The 15,647-nt window shown below is 35.9% G+C and overlaps 1 pseudogene; it reads left to right on the top strand.

Moving 5' to 3' along the window:
- The first annotated feature begins 5,797 nt into the window (after positions 1-5,797).
- LOC128566429 (protein NDRG3-like) lies at positions 5,798-6,928 on the top strand (annotated as a pseudogene).
- The last annotated feature ends 8,719 nt before the right edge of the window (positions 6,929-15,647 follow it).

Genomic DNA, 15,647 nt, shown 5'->3' with positions numbered 1-15,647 from the left:
ATCCCCTGAGGGCCGGGTGTGTCTTAGGCTCAGTAAATCGGTCCTCTAGGTCAGCCCCACCCTGGGAACTTCCCGGCTCTGCATGTGTGTTTCTAGTCCCCATGCTCCACCCAGGCGGGTACCGCCTCAGGCAAACCCTTTACTCATGGGGCCTGCATTTCCATCCCAGATCTTTTCTGTGGTGGTTGCCACCTGAGAAGATTCCCAGCCTCCTCTGGTTGCCCAGGGAGACATGGGGTGTGGCTTCAGACTATCCAGGAGTGACCCCTATTGCTGCCAAAAATGGCTGTTGCTCTGCACCTCGGGGCTCCACCACTCTAGTGTGGTTCCCCCTCAGCCAACCATCCTCTCCTCACTCCTCACAGAATCAGCACTGACCAGATGCAGTTTAGACACTGTCCACACACCTCGAGAAATCACCCAAGAATCTGGACTCCTGTGGGACAGGCCTCCAGACCTCAGAGTGAAGGTGGAGGGGAGTGCTAGGAGCTCAGAATTGCAGGTAAAGAATATACACAGTTTGATACAGTTTTATGCCTGGCAGGAGAATGCTGTGGCACCCTAGTAGGGGAGGTAGGTCCAGTTTTTAGAGGATCTTTCCCGTGGAGTGTAGTGGGAGGACTTTTAAACTCTGCTCGTTTGTTTGTGGAGCACTCCAAGCCGTTCTTATAGTGGAGGGGACTCCCATCTGCTTGGTGATGGATTTTGTACCTTTTGTTTGTATCTTTGGGGTTGCAGCTCACCTCAGCGGGGTTGATGTGCATTCTTCAACCTTCTCTCTTGGTGCAGCTCTACCCCACAAGGATACTTGTTAAATTTCTGTCCTTTAAATCTCCTTCTGGACGGGAGCCTCTGTGGAAAGCTGGCTTTAGTCAGCCATCTTGTCTCTGCCCTCCCCCACAAAAAATTTCTAAGACTAATACAAAAATTAACTCAGAATGGGTCATGTCCACCAGTTATTATACATCAAACTGTATAGTATAAGTGTAAAAATTGAACATTAAAATGTTTAAAAATAAGCATAGTAGAAAATATTTGGACTTATATATAGGCAAAAAATATTTAGACTGGACACTAAACATAATTCATTTAAGAAAAAATTAAATGATGCTTTTTACTTGTTCAAACTTAAAAACTTTTATTCTTTGTCAAGTGCTGCATTCTTAAAGAGGATATTTACAAATCACATATCCAACAAAATGCTAATGTCAGGAATGTATAGCCATCTCTCAAAACTCATCAGGAAAATAACAACAGATACAATTAGAAAATGGGCAAAAAACATGAAGAATATTTCACTGAAAAGGTTATGACAAATAATCTCAAGAGAAAATCTTCAACAATATTTGCCATTAGAGAAATAAAAATTAAAACCCCAATACAGTAACACCACACCCCTATGAGAATGGCTATAATAAAAAATAATAATGCTATGAAATACTAATGAAAATAAAGAGCAACTGGACCGAATGTGAAATGGGACAGGCACTCTGGATAATAGGCTGTGTCTCATAAAACACATTGTGCATCTATCATATAATTCATCAAATGCACTCTTAAACATTTATTCCAGAGAAATCAAGCCTTATGTTCATACAAAACCTCTACATGGATGAATATGGTAGCTTTATTCAGAATAATCAAAAACTAGACACAATCCATAGGTCCTTACATGGGTGAATGATTAAACAAACTGTGGTAGATTTAGTAGATTCATATCATGGACTACTACTCAGCAACAGAAAGTAATGAATTATTGATACATATGACAATCTAGATGAATCTCCAGAGAATTATACTTAGTGAAAAAAAATGCCAATGCTAAAAGGTTTCATATTGTGTGATTCGATTAACATAACATTTTGTAAATCACAAAATTATAGACATGAAGAAAAGATTAGTAGTTGTCTGGGAATAAGAAAGGAAGTGGGCTAATAAGTTCATGTGGCTCTAAAAGAATGCATGAGAAATGTTTATGGAAATATTATGTAACTCAATTGTGTCACTGGCAGTTTCCTAGTTATGATATTGTCCTATAGTTTCAAAAGATCTTTTTTACTCTTGGAGGAAATTGGGTAACTGGGGGTACAGAATATCACATTGCCAAGGGAATAACATTTAAGTTGCTTATATTGTAATTCAATATTCACTTGAAGATCCAAATAACATTGCACTGAACCCACCCTACAATAGAAAGTTCACCTATCCAGCACTATCTTGTTATTGTTATTGTATTGTACCCTGGTCTATTGTTTCTACTATTTCTGTTGGTGTCCCTTCTACTCTGGTATTTACACATTTTCTAACACAATTAGAGCTTTGTTTACATCATTGTTTCTTGTCCTGTGAACTGTTTGGTGTACCAGGAAATTTTAATGATTTTACTTATACAATCAATGCTTTCTATGAAAACATAAAAGCCATGGGACAGTGTTCGTTCATATCTGATTTCAGGATTTGATTGTAATATCTAATATCTGAGTGAAAACTGAGTTTGATCTGATTCAATTACTCTTTGAGAAATTCAAGTTTCTCTTCCTCTGTGAAACTTACATTGAACACTTCAGGTGGAAGCATGATCATTCTCATTCAAAAATCTTTAAACTAACTTTTCGTAACTTTCATTTGGTAAATCATTCACTTTCTCAAAATCATATATATCCAAACATATATATTCTCTTTTCATGTAACCTGTGAATTCCTTTATACTCAAAATCAAGCCTTTCTTTTCTTCTCTTATAGTATTGCTCACATCAGTATAAAATCAAATGTTTAATTACTGACTATAATTTCTCCTAGAACTTAAATATATTCTAGGTCAACTTTTAGTTCTTTGAGGTATCGCTATCCTACCATTTAATATAGCAATTCCACTACTGGGTATTTATCCAAATTAAAAAAAGAAAAGTCATTTTACCAAAGAGACACTTGCACTCAGATGGAGTCATCCTAAGTGTCCATCAGTACATGAATGGGTATATCATGGAGCACTATTCAGCAAAATAAATAAATAATAAAATGGTAAACTAATACCTTTTGTAACAATCTATATGGAACTGGAGACCATTCTTCTAAGCAAAGTATAACAAAAATGGAAGAACAACCACCATGTTCTCACTTTTGAATTTTAAGTAATCAGTCAACACTCATGTAAATATGTGGAAATTAAACTCAATGGAAAGCAAGCACATGGGAGGGGAGGCAGGGTGGGTAGATTCACACTTAAGGGGTACAAAGCCCACCGTCTGAGTGATAAGTGTGACTTTGACTCAAACTGTGTAAGAGCAATAATGTAGCCAAAACATTTGTACCCCTATAATTTTTGTATTATTTTATGTGCATATATGTATATATTTTCTAGATCAGATCCCCATGAACACCATCAATCAGGGGCTTGAATTCCCCCCAATATGTTTTTAAGAAATCCAATCTATTACAAACACTCGCAGATATAAAATACAGTTTCAAATATAGAACTTTCTCTTTTTAACATTAGTAATACAGTTCAGTTTTTTCACCATTAAAAAAAAAAATTCTCAACATTAGTGCCTTTTCTATTTTAGGATATTTTCATATTTAAAAATCAAAACAGTGGCTTAAAATAATATCATAAAACAAAACAAAAGACACTATGAAAGAATCCTTAAAAATATTGAGGGTGTTTTTTTTTAGAGTGAAACACCAATTCAGTCATTAATGATACCTCAAATTGTATTAGAATAGAAAACACTTGATTGAATGAAGAATGTCTTATTTTACAGAAAACAGGATAATTGATAAGTATTTGTTAATCATATCCTGCACTGGTGCTTTTTTGTTTCTTTTTTATTGGGGCATGATTAAATTTAAACCAAAATAACTCAGAAAATGTTCACTTTTGCATAACTAGAAAATAGAATTATAATTATAAGTTGCTCAGGTCTACTTAGTGAAATTTCATATAAGTCCTTCTTTTGGAAAATTATTGTCATTTCCTTAAATAATACATAGGCTTTTATATAAAATGTCTTCTATTGGTAAATAATATTATTTTAGTAATCCAAATTTATTGAGAATCTAAAGAAAAATCACTTATACAATAGCTAAACATGAAACATGTTTCATCATAGGTTCAGAATTCAAGGTCCTAGATGAGTTTTTGTTTTCTTCTTTTCTCCTTCCTCCCTCCTCCCTTTTCTTTCCTTCCTTCCCTCCCTTCTTCTGTCCCTCCCTTCCTCTCTCCCTTCCTCCCTCCTTTCCTTCCTTCCCTCTTTCTGACAGTTAGGAACATGGACAATAACACCCCATCTTACTGATACTTTGCATCTTTATTTTCAAATACTCTGTTTAAAATTACTATTCATTTTATGTAGTTAAGCACATGTAATAATAAAATGTCACCTGCTGAATAAATCAAGTTTGCATTATAACTGACTTTTTCTGGATTGCTTGTGTTTACTTTAGACAGAGGCAGGTTTTGTGCTTTCATTTGTTTTCTCATTTTCGTATTATTGATTATGATTGTTGTAAAAATTGGAATTGTCAGATCTATTGTTTTATGGTATTAATTAATTTGATTTATACTTGGATTACACTTTGAGTAATTACATTATGACAAAGTAACAGTAATAGAAATAAATCACTTTATTGGAATACACTACTATAGGTATTTATATTAAATAAACCTAAAATAAAATAAAATAAAATATTCCATAAAATATCTTCCATAAAATATCTTCATGATTAGAGCAAAATAAAAACTATAATTTTTCACTCGTTCCTAGACATCAAAGACAAATTATTCCTTTTTTACATAGCTTTTAATCAGTGTCAAACTAAAGAGGCATATTTTTTAAACACAGGAGGGATGATCCTAGATCTTATATTAAATACTTTAATCAGTGCCCTGATAAAAGAGTGAACATTCTCCATAGTATTAGATGACTTTCACAATGGTAGATGATGGGAAGAGTGTTTTCAGAAGTGGAGAATGTAATAAACAGCAACTCAGGAATGACAAAATCAGAAGTATATACTGATTAAGGAAAACTAACTGTGGAAACACCAGAAAGAGACTATCTGGCAAGATACAAGTACAGCAGTAAGATGCCAAGAATCCCAATGTTTATTGACCAACAGCATATTATTTCAGTTGAAAAAGCAATTGTGACTTAAGCATAAATATGAAGTAGGATAAAATTTAGGGACTTTGGGGTAGTTTTACAGTAATAGTCAGGCATTTATTTTATTACAGATTAAAAACTCTACAAATAGCTATCCAAATAAGTTTCATGATTAGTTCTAGAAAACATACTCTGGACAACACTTAAGAACTAAGAACAGGTAAAAATGGAAGGTCTAAGTAAGGGGAAATAAGGAGAGTTCACTTCCTTTTTAGTCAATAAATTACATACTTCAAATTAGAAACTTTAGTTATGTTATATGAAGCACAGAAACAAATTAAGATGAAGCTATAGAACATACATTAATATTTGACTTAATACTTTTTCAGAAAATTTAATTTTATCTGCATTGCACTGGGTTATCAAAAAATAGGTTTCAATATCTTTGCCTACAGAAAATTAGAAATAAAATAAGTTGCTTCTATTAATGGCAATCATCACAACTGCAGTGAACCACCCTGAAAACGAAAATGAAGGGACTGAAGCAGAACACACACACACACACACACACACACACACGTACGTTTTCTTTCTCTTGTCACAGATGTTAGGGACATTCAAGACTCTGGAGGGATCAGTTCCTGGTTGAGAGTGGTATAGAGGACTTCACTGACAGCTGGTGCGCGTGCCTTAGAATGGTAAACAAAACTTCCAGGACTTTGTCAGGAACACATGTAGAAAAAAACACATAATTTGGCCCACATCACAGTAAGAGGCTTACCAAAGGGAAACAGAACAGTGATACTGGCATATCTTGACACTGGCTTCAATCATAAATCCTGCTTCAATGAGTTCTTTAACTTTGGGTATATACAAGAGATCACCATGCACTTTGTTATCTGTCATGTGGAAGCCCCAGGCTAGCAGGAAGGTGGTCCCCCTTTTCCAACAGGGTACCAGTGGAAAAGCTGGCCAAAATGTGAGAGCTCCAGCTCCCGCAGTGGATGAGCTGGCCAAAATACTGCCTCCTGTCCTTACCCACTTAAATCTTAAAATCATTGGGATTGGAGTGGGAGCTGGAGCTTACATCTTCAGCAGATTTGCGCTCAGTCATCCAGAGCTTGTGGAAGTCCCTGTGCTCATTAACGCTGACTCTTGTGTTATAGGTTGGGTATAACCTTCCAAAACCTCAGGCTTGACAACCAATCTTGTGGACATTATCTTGGCTCATCATTTGGGCAGGAAGAGTTGTAGGCCAACCTGGACCTGATTTAAACCTACAGACTACATATTGCCCAAGATACCAACCAAGAAGACCTACAGCACTTTTGGAGTTACTATAATGGATGCAAAGACCTGGAGATTGAAAGACCCATTCTGGGCCAAAATATTAACAAATTAAAAACATTAATGCTCAACTTTACTGGTGGTAGGGGACAGTTCCCCTGTAGTTGAGGCTGTGGCTGAATGCATTCCTGCCTGAACCCCATAAATACAACTTTGTTAATGATGGCAGACTGTGGAGGACTGCCTCAAGTAGTTCAGCCTGGGTATCTCACTGAGGCCTTCAAATACTTTTTACAAGGAATGGGCTACATACCATTTGCCAGCATGAGCTGGCTCACCTGATCAGGAATCCATTCAACCTCAAGAAGCATTGGCTCTGGAGAAAGTCCCTATAGCTGGTCCGTCACCAGCACTCAGTCAGATGGAACTCAAGAATCCTGTGAGTCCCTGATATCCTGGAAAGACACCAGACTATGGAGCTGTCCTGCCAAGCAAATACTTCTCCCCTGGACCATGCAAGTCCATCCTTCTTCCAGTGACGACTCCATAATATAACATTTCATACAGTAAACTGGCCTCTACTATCTTTAACTCATGCATGGCCACTGAACCTCTGTATAGTAGCCTGGACTAACCATTCTCTCTGCTTGTCCACCCCCCCTTTTTTTAGATCAAGAACCACTTCCATGATATTACTATAACATTCCAACATCTTCAGCTGATCCCATCTCCATATATTCTCTTGCCAGCATTTTTCTGTGTTCCCCCAACTATATATTAAATAAGATCTTTGATCCCAACTCTGTGTATGTGAGCATGCGTATCTACTTTTGTGCATGCATAATTCTGTGATTTTTAGACATGCTTTCTTGTAATGCTTCTGCAAAAAAACAAAAAAGGGACTTTCTTTGTATTCTCAATGATGTTTTTAAAGGAAATATGCAGAACAGATTTTTAGATTGTGTAGGCCACCGTATTCTGTTTTGGTTACAAATTGGTCACTGTGATTTGCTAAGTGACTTCAGGAGAGAGCTTCTCTGAAGAATGTAGATCATTATGATGGTTGGAACCATTGACTGATAAAGATGGCTGCTTGTTGAGAGGCAGACAGGGAAGCCTACCCTCTCTGTCCAAATTAATTCACATGTTCTATAAATTAAAGGGGTGATACATTCTACTACAAGCTGATGAATGGTGAAGTACTAATACAACAGAGTTTTTTCCAAGGAGTGAGTGTGGCTTAATTACTGGTCTTTCTTTGCATAGGAAATTAGAAAATAAAATTCCAGACCTCAGCTCTGCAACAACAAAACTGATCTCATTGCAGTATCTAATACCACTTACCAGACATCTATAAATCCTCAAGAAGTGCCTCCTAGGTCCACGATGGAGTGGAGCATAACCTTGATTTTAGCAGACTTAATGGAGGCTAAATTTACTGTAGAATCTGTTTTTCAGAAATATTCTTAATTCTATGAACTCCTTTTGGTAGGAGGGAAAGGGTCAATCTGTCAGGGCAGCCCTGTCCAGGTAAAATTGCTTTAAACTTCCTATCTATTGTTACATGAAGGGTCACAGCCAGCCAGAGTGTGTTGCTGGAGGAGGGCAAAAGACCACAGAGACCAACTGCCACACAGCAAGAGCCCAGCTTTACAATGTAAACTCAGAGTTTTGCAGTTCTGAATCTTGGAAAGGGGCTTTTCAGACACATTGTTCGCTTTCTGCTGAGAAAGGAATGCATCATTCTGCCAGAATATGACTTTTCACAGATTATGAAATAAAGCTGTATATTTCTCATTGTTAAAAAGATAGAGAGAGAATTGTATGGAGTTAAATGACGTGTACTGTGAGTGAGAAATTTTTTTTTAAGAATTGAGGATGAGATTGCTTATCACTGAGGTATAACCTGTCTCATACACTTAGTTTATTCTATATAGTTTATCCTAACACACTTCTCAACGAAAATAAATATAAATGCAGTGGTGGTATACTTAAATGATGAGAGAGAATGACTATCACCCTAGAGTCCTATACTCAGAGAATATATCTGAAAGATAAAGATAAAATGACTTTTTCAATAAAAAAATGTTACTCCACAGAATTAAAGAGTATTCTTGGAAACTAATTATAAAATGTACAGAGAAATTCAAAGAACCAAGAACAGCCAATAAGAACAAAGTGGAAGGAGCTTTGCTAAAAAATATCAAGGATTATAATAAAACTACAGTGATGAAGATAAATAGATAAATGGGATAAAATAAGGAGCACATAAATACTAATAACTCTACGACCCACATATTAGAAAAAAGGAAGCCATCAAAATGTAGAAGAGGCCAGGTGCAGTGGCTCACACCTGTAATCCTAGCATTCTGGGAGGCCAAAGCAAGTTTGAAGCTGCTGTGAGTTATAATGCCATGGTACTCTACCCAGGGTGACAGTGAGACTCTGTCTCAAAAATAATAATAATAAAATAAATAAATAATTGAAAAATAGAGAAGTAAGCATGCATTTTTCATAAATGATTCTGTGTGGGTGCATGGTGGTAATACTTAAGAGAAGAGTCATATCTTGATGTGCTTGCATTGTTAGTAATAATGGTTTAATAAGCTTAAAACTAATATTCAATTATTAGTGTAATTAAGTTAGGAATTGAATTAAGAAAATGATTGCAGATGATGGGCAAAAGTGAATAGAGGCAGGAGAGAAGTGGATCAGAGGAACCCTAAGCCTGGTGCAAAATGCACCACAGAAGGCCTTGCCCCTTGAAAACTTAAACTATTTTGCTGAAACTTTACCCCTACCCCAGCACAACTTGCTGCAGAAGATCACTGAGCAGGTAAGGCTTATTGGGATGCTGGGATGGGGCTCCTTCTTAGGGAGAGTGAGTGCTTTTGTGAAGTTAGGGAATGCAGAATGTTTAAACTTTGTTAAAGACAGCAATAGTTGCTCCAGACTAGATAAGGAAAAATATTTCCTTTCTTCTTCATCTTCATATGGTCAGAAGCATCAGTTTGTCTAAGCACTAGGCTTCCACAGTGTTAATTGCCATGCCTGTGATTTGTGTGCATGGCCTAATTGGGGTCTTCTCTGACATTCTGCTCCTGGACTATGTTTCTTGTCCCATGTTCTGTTTGTATTAAGATCATAAATACTTTAGACTCTCAGATGTCCTCAAACTTTTTAAACAGGGGGCCAGTTCACTGTCCCTCAGACCATTGGAGGGCTGGACTATAGTTTAAAAAAAAAAAAAAAAACTATGAACGAATTCCTATGCACACTGCACATATCTTATTTTGAAGTAAAAAAACAAAAAGGAAACAAATACAATCACATTCTCATGTGGCCTGTGGGCAGTAATTTGAGGACCCCTGCTTTAGAGCAATAAAAGTAAAAAGTAAATCAGTCTAACGTAGCTAGTTTAAAAGATAGTTTAATTCGGGAATGCAGGCTCAGCAAGAATTATGATGTAAAGATTTTGGCCTTCCCCAACTAGTTATATAAAACAAATACACAGCTAGCCCAGAGTCTTAGTCTTTGCTGAAGCCTCACAAAAAGGAGCAAAGAACCCTCAGTCATGGTCTTAAAACTTTAAATCCGTGTCTGTCTTCATTTTCCTTCATTCTCCCATCTCTGCCAAGCACTGGGAAAGAACTACTGTGAAGTTTGGGGCTGGTTCTCCAATAATTTTGGAATAACAGAAAGACATATAAAATTAAGAAATCCTGAAACTTGATCTAATCTCAAAGCATGAACAAAAACATAAAAAACTGTGAAAGCAATAGCAGTATTTCTCCAGGTTATAATGTAAAGTCTCTTTCTCTTCCTCATCTCTTATTCTATTTTCTTTTTCTCTTCCACTTCTCCCATTCCTTGTGTCATCTCTCTTTTCCTGTATAAATCTGCCCAAAAGCCATTAAGTGAGTCAGAAGATGGTATTTGGATGAGTGTGTGTGTGCATGCATTCGTGTGTGCACATGTGTACATTAGCTCTCTTTCCTAAGAAGGCGTGGAAGCTGTGACAGCCCCAGAATACTGACTGCACCAAGCATCCGCATATTGATATCTAAAATCAATTTGACACTCAAACAGGAAACAGGATGTCTTAGTTCATTTGTGTTGTTATAAAGGAATAACTCAGGATGAGTAATTTATAAAGAAAATAGGTTTATTGGGCTCATAGTTATGCAGGCTTTAAAAGAAGCATGGTGCTGGTGTTGCTTGTAAGGGCTCCATGTGCTGCTTCCACAGAAAGTGGCAGAAAGTGAAGGGGAGCCAATGTGCAGAGATAACATGATGAGAGTAGGAGCAAGAGAAAGAGAGAAAGTACCAGGTTCTTGTTAAAAAAAAAACAAAAAACAAAAAAAAACAACCAGCTCTCATGAGACTCTTACAGGACCTAAAAGAGCAAAAACATTCATTACCACAAGGATGACATCAAGACATTTGTAGGGAATCTGCCCTCATGACCTAACACCTCACATTAGGTCCCAGACATTCAAACAGCCAACAGGTTTATGAAAAAGATACTCAACATCATTAATTATCAGAGAAATGAAAATCGAAACTATAATGAGATATCATCTCAATCCTTTTAAAGTAGTTTTTATCAAAAAGGCAGGCACTAATGAATTACTGGCAAGGATGTGGAAAAAGGGGAGCCCTCATATACTGTTGGTGGGAACATAAGTTAGTGCAACTACTAACTACTATGGAGGCTCCTCAAAAAACTAAAAATAGAACTATCATATGACCCAGCAATCTCACTGCTAGATATTTCCTCACCCAAATTAATTCAGCACATCAAAAATATATCTACACTCCTGTGTATTGCAGCACTGTTCTGCAATAGTCAAGATTTGGAATTCTCCTAAGTGTCTATCAATAGACTAATGTATAAACAAACTGTGGTACATACCCACGATGGAATATTACATAGCCATAAAAGAATGCAATCCTGCCATTTACAACAACATGGATAGAAAAGGAGAACATTAAGTGAAATAAACCAAGCACGGAAAGACAAATCTTGCATGTTATCATTCACAAGGCAGAGCTAAATAATAAAGCAATTGATTTCATGGAGACAGAGAGTAGACTGATAGTTCCAGAGGTTTAGAGGGTAGTGGGGATGGATGGATAATATAATGTATGGGTGGTTAACAGGTGAACCAATATAGTTAGTTACATAGAATGAATAATATTTGTTAGCACAACAAAATGACTATAATCAACAATAACCAATAGAGTGGAATTTGAATATTCTTATGACAAAGAAATGGTAAATACTTGAGGTGATACATACCCTGATTATTTAATTTATTTAATTTAATAAATTCAAAACATCACATAAACCTATTATACCCATAACATTTAAAAATTTTTAAAGTGTTAAACTGGCCATGCAAAAAAAGTAAGAATAAAAATAAATACAGGCTCGGCGCCCATAGCACAGTGGTTACAGTGCCGGCCACATGCATCATGGCTGGCGTGTTCAAACCTAGCCAGGACCAGCTAAACAACAATAACTGCAACCAAAAAATAGCCAGGCTTTGTGGTAGGTGCCTGTAGTCCCAGCTACTTGGGAGGCTGAGGCAAGAGAGTCACTTAAGCCCAAGAGTTGGAAGTTGCTGTGAGCTGTGACACCATAGCACTCTACCAAGGGTGATAATAGTGAAACTCTGTCTCAAAATAAAATAAAATAAAATAATAAAAAAATAAAAATAAATAAATACAATAAATCACAAAATCACTGTAGCAGAACTTCATCTTTTACTATGGGCTTAGCAAAAACCCCTGCCTGATATCTGACCTGCATTCGGTCAAACCAATAACCATGGCTCATGTGTGCATGTCAGAAACACAAACAGCTGATTTCCATGTATTCTTACAGGAATTGGGAAACTGCTCATAATTCTGCCAATTCTTCTTTCTTCTGAAAAATCACATCTTACATTCTTAAGTCAAAGTGCATTAAGGGGGTGTTTTTCTACTCTTTAGGAAATGTCTACTTGAAAAAATCAATCTGATTTCAATATAAGCATTTTAGGAGTAAATAAACTTAAAAAGGAAGCAAAACCCTGAAGCAATCACGATTTTATACCTAAACTGATTTCTCCCTACTGTCAGGCACGAAGCTATCTGTAGCACTTCCTTACTTGTATTTTTCCAGGGCGATCCCTAAACTTCTTTCTCAGGGTGTTGGTCACCAAGTAAGCATTCTAAGGATAGGGCAGTCCAGATTACTTATACCAATGTTGTTTTGGCCAAGAATTGAATTGGTAATTCCCTTCTGGAAAAACCTGAAATTGACTTGGAGAGATTTCCTGGCAATGCTACCTGAAAGAAGAGGCTAGAGGAGGTGGCTTTGGAGACACAGATTCTGAATGAGCCCTGGGCAATCAAGTTCTCTCTGTCTATAAACCTAGACTAGGTGGAGTTGTTTTTGGTTGTTGTTTGTTTAATTTTGTGTGTTTGGGTTTTTTGTTTTTGTTTTTGTTTGTTGGTAGACCATTTTTCTGACCAGAGGACTTTGCAGGACCCTCATGTTCATATATGATTATACAGTATAAGATTCACATAAACCTGCTTTTTGTGGCTTTTACTTTGATCTGAGTTAATCGAGTTATATTGAAGTATGCTTTAAAAAAGAATCCCATAAAATACACTATAAATATAATAACATTCCTCATACAACCACACATCTTCATTCTATGCCCTCCTACTTAGGGCACCTTAAGATTAATTCCCCTCTTGTGTGGATACGAAGAACAGCTTTAGTTTTCCTGAGAAAATAGGTTTATTTACTGTTCACTCATTTATCTGTTTGCTTGTTTCTCTCACAGACACATTTATTTGGATAACTGAAAGTTTTCTCTTTCTCAGAATTCATAGAGTAAAATTCATGACTCAAATACCATAGTGTATAGGCCAGAGTGACAAACCCAGGTCATATTTTACTATTCTTCAATCTACATTGTTTTTTTTTTTTTTTTCCTGTTGTTCTGCTTACAGTTGGAGATATGCCACCCTTTTATGAATTTCTTTAAGTCATTATCCTTGGAAAAGGAAAACATAACTAAGCAAATAATATTCCTTTTTTCTAATGTGTGTTACCGAAGCTTGATGCATTATTTATTAAAAAATAAAAATAAAGACAAATCATGTCTTAGAATTCAAAGCAAACCTACACAGAAGTGAACGTTTTTTATGTATTTCATAAAAAAGCATTCATAGTAAATGTGTTTATAGGCAACATTTATTATAAATAAATAAAATGTCAATTACACATATATATAATAAATATTTATTTACCAAATATTTAACTAATGTAATATATTCCAAAATCAAATAAAAATGATCATCTTCTTTAATTTATTTTAGAGAGATTACTTATTGCAAACATCAACACCTGATAATGTAGCACTATTCGTAATATAATAGCATCAAAATAAACAAATCTGAAAATAGAAGAATGTTATCTTTTGTGGTTGCAGGAAAAGTTAGACAAAAGTAAAGAAGTAAAATCATTAATATATATTTAATAGCTAGAACACTTCTAACTTATGTAATAACCAGACGATATACTTTTCTTGTTGATTTTTCTGAACCAGTGGAATTGTTATAAAAATATGCAAATACATGGTAATCTTAAAGTAAGCTTCAGTAAATTTCTCTAATTTGACATTTCTCGGTCTATATTTTCTATAAATACACAGAAATTTAAATAACAAGAATGAAAAGAAAAATAATAATTATTATTATTATTATTATTGTTGGGGATTCATTGAGGGTACAATAAGCTGGGTTACACTGATTGCATTTGTTAAGTAAAGTCCCTCTTGCAATCATGTCTTGCCCCCAGAAGGTGTGGCACACACCAAGGCCCCACCCCTTCCCTCCTTCCCTCTCTCTGCTTTTCCTCCCCCCCTCCAAGACCTTCATTGTCATTAATTGTACTCATATCAAAATTGAGTACAATGCTTCTCCATTATTAAATAAAATAATTACTTATAAGGGAATATAAAAAAATAGAACACTAGCCAGGCACAGTGGTTCACGCCTGCAATCCTAGCACTTGGGAGGCCGAGGCAGGTGGATTGCCTGAGCTCATGAGTTCAAGACCATCCTGAGCCAGAGCAAGACATTTCAACTTGAAAAATAGCCAGGTTTTGTGGTGGGTGCCTGTAGTCCCAGCTACTCGGGAGGCTGAGGCAAGAGAATAGCTTGAGCCCAAGAGTTTGAGGTTGCTGTGAGCTATGATGACACAGCACTCTGTGTCATAGTACCAACTTTGAGAAAGTGAGACTCTGTCTCAAAAAAAAAAGGACACTAATTAAGAATTTAAAAACAAGCAATAAAATATGAAGCATATTAATATAATTTTTACATTTTAAAAGGTGTGGATTGAGAAAATAAGCCATACAACAGATGTTAACTTGGTTTAATCATGTTTAATCAAGAAACATAAAGGAAGAAAGATGAATGGTAAAGGATATTTAGCAATGCATTCTCATTTAAAACTTAATGACAGTTGACAATTTTCTGAAAAATTACTCAATTCAATGAGAAATAGACTACTCTGAATGTATAATGTGATACATATGACATTGTAAATTAATTCTATTAAAGAACTACATCTAAAAATGCCTTTTGCACGCCTGCCTGTGTCCCTGTGATTAGTACCCAGAGATGGTATTGGCAGGACATCTAGCAACAAATATAAGCAAATCAACTGAAAGTTATTAGACCTAAGAGGGCTCAGGAAGGCAAAAACAAATCATGATGCTTTAATTATTTGTCCTAAGAGCTTATTTTCTCTACCTACCTTTTGTATGGTAAGCCATAAACTCTCAGCCACTTAACATGTGTTCCATGATACATTAGGTCTATTTGTTTCAATTCATTTCAATTCACATTGCACAAGACAGCAGAAGAATGCCACATTACATTGGCTAATCCTCAGCTTTACATTGCGTGGAACAAGATGGACTTAGAAGTTGTGTGTGGATTTGCTCTCATTGCCTTGAGAAGAAGCAAATCCTTATTATAAATCAGAGCTAATAGTGGTCACCATGGAGTGTAGTTCAAAATTGGTAAACCTGTGTTATGTGATTCTTGAGTATAATATATTTGAAAAATTGAGTCGGCAGTCTTAACGTTTTATGACTATTTTATTTTATAAGTTGTAAGTTGTGAGTTTTCATAACCTATGAACAGACTTTGAGTACATAAAATTGAACTGGTTGCTCATGAAAAATT

The sequence above is a fragment of the Nycticebus coucang genome, chromosome 15, assembly GCF_027406575.1.
Source record: "Nycticebus coucang isolate mNycCou1 chromosome 15, mNycCou1.pri, whole genome shotgun sequence".
NCBI lineage: Eukaryota > Metazoa > Chordata > Mammalia > Primates > Lorisidae > Nycticebus > Nycticebus coucang.
The sequence above is the reverse complement of the archived record's forward strand: the minus strand, read 5'-3'. Positions and strand labels throughout refer to the sequence as shown.